Source organism: Sitodiplosis mosellana, unplaced genomic scaffold (assembly GCF_009176505.1).
Source record: "Sitodiplosis mosellana isolate CC-2019 unplaced genomic scaffold, AAFC_SMos_1.0 Smas_scaffold_6191, whole genome shotgun sequence".
Taxonomy (NCBI): domain Eukaryota; kingdom Metazoa; phylum Arthropoda; class Insecta; order Diptera; family Cecidomyiidae; genus Sitodiplosis; species Sitodiplosis mosellana.
The window spans coordinates 3,718,393-3,720,956 of record NW_022601432.1 but is presented as its reverse complement, the minus strand read 5'-3'; positions in this window follow the sequence as shown (position 1 = coordinate 3,720,956).

Genomic DNA, 2,564 nt, shown 5'->3' with positions numbered 1-2,564 from the left:
GCGAACACAAAACGCATTGAAAGAATATTTCTTTTAATAAAATATGGAATATACAATGAAAAAAAAAAATTGTTGGTGTTTATTTGAAGTGTTTGTGTGGGCGACGGGTAATTTATCATGAGATCATTTCGACTCGAAATTTTCGAATGGCTTTCAGCTATGGCAGAAAAGTGGATTTATCTTTAAAAATATACTCAATCGAAGGTTATTGAACTTTTGGCAAAGGTAATCTCCCTTATGAAGAAAAGTCAAGGTCAAAATTGTGTTTTATTTTTTATTTACAGAATTGTTTTAATTCCACTGTCTCAAGTGATTTTATGAAAATATCGAGAATATCTCAATTTTTCTTGAGTATATCGATTCGGTATTATCGAAGACCAAATAAGAGAAGAAGGTTATGTAATGATAAAAAAAAAGCTTAGCTTCAACGTTGATCCATCTATTTTAATCGACCCTCTGAACATAGTACATCATTATCTCCTTCAATTTCCATGTATCAGTGCAATTCGGCGATTGCACTGCTCTCAACCGTATTTCATGTGCGCTCAAATTCAATCATTAGGATTTCCACCTCTCCGCGCATAGATTTCATTTCCACCATAATGAACAGTGTACAATATATTCAACCATGACCAAGATCAATAGCATTGGTATTGTGTCGCCGCTTAATATTGAACCCCGCATTGAAGGCTGCTCATACTCGTGCTGAGAAATGTGAAAAGTGTGTGTGTGTGTTGACACTATGGCGGTGTATAGTGTTTCAATGCCTTATTCGACGCACACACAATTGCAATTGCTGTTGCGGTGAATAAACCTTACAGACGGTCAACCGTTTACGTTCCGTTTCAACAGCTCAAAACTCGGTATCGCACACAGCAGCCATTTCATTTAGCACGTTCAATTAATTTTTTTTATATTTTTCGTTTCAATTATTGCTGCTGAAGAAGTGTGATTTATTTTTGCTGAACGAAGGAATTGTTTGTAGTAAAAAAAAAAATCATTGTGTGCATTTGGAATTGGTTAAAAAAGTTGGCAGTCTTGAATGTGTCTTATTTGAATATAGACATTGTGTTTTGTGAAATGGACATTGGATTTAGGGATTGATTTTTCATTTCAATTTTTGCGACGTGCATTTCAAACTCTCTTTGAAAATTGTGATATTTCTGTGAATAGTCTTAAAACAAGGATAAAAGAGCAATTATACATGGACATTCGACGAAAAGGTTGAAGTTCCAAGCACTAAACGAGTGATCATCAGAATAATATTAAATTCTTTGAAGAAAAAAAAATGTAAGTAAATTATTTCATAATTTCATTTTCAGACCGAATTCAATTCGAATAAAAAAAATCGCAAATGAAATCGCAAGGGAAAAAAATCAATTGAAGAAGGGACGCAAAATTTTCACATACTCTCTCATATGTGTGAAACAGGATTCGCCTCTCGAACGGTGTGTGCGTGTGTATGGGTTGAAATACCTTGGCAACCGGCAACCATCAACAAAACAAAACTATGAAACGTTGAACGTGCGCGTTCGTGTGTGCGAGAGTGGATGTGATAATAATAATGCAACTGGTACATGTGTACGACTTGCAAATGCATTTCAATTCGAATGTGTAATGTCTTCGGCTATCCACAATCTCGAATGTATGGTGTGAATTCTATTTAAAATAACATTTCGTTCATGATTGCTCTCTACACATTTGTGTCGTAAATGTAGAGCGATACTCTTTCTATTCATATCAGAAAATAAATAAAATTCGATCTTTGCATTAGTGGAAAAAAAATGAATGAAGAAAAAACACTAGAAACTACTCTGTAGCAGTCCACATCGTTAGAACAAATTGTAGAATATCAGAATAGTGAGCTTGATCTAAAAAAAAGCATGTAGCAAACTCATACAATGGCCTAGCATTTATTATTATGAGACGAATTGCTTCGAACCATTCCGTTTGATATCAATGATGTAATCTACGGCATCTAATGCTTCTAATGATGATCACTCAATGAGTGATTCACTCATGATTATGAGTACGGTGTCATTTGAACAATTATTTACAACGAAGCACAGATGCCGGCAGAAAAGAATCAAAACAAAACTGAAGTTGGTTGCATTTTGCTTTCATTTCGATATTTGCCGTTATTTTCAGAAGAATTTCTTGCAAAAATTACAGTAGACGATACTTAGATAGTAGAATTTGAATCAATTTGATTGACCAATATTGGAAATCGACCATTTTTGCCTAATATTTTAGAATCTTAAATTTAGATGCATTCAAAAAAGAAACTATAGATAAATCACCTGAAAACTACGGCATGAATTGATAATTGAACCAAGGAATGAATTGCTGTTTATCCCTTTAAAAAGAGTGAAAATTTTCGAACTAAAATTTCTTCTGCTTTTTCTTTTCGTTTCTTTTTATACTTCGCTTTGAACTAACATTATTGAAGTTGCCTCAAAAATAACGAAAAAAAAGTAAATGATTTAATAAAATGAATGAATATCATTCATGCGAAACTTCAAATTATCGAAAATCTTCATTGCATAGCTTGTACGAGCATCGAA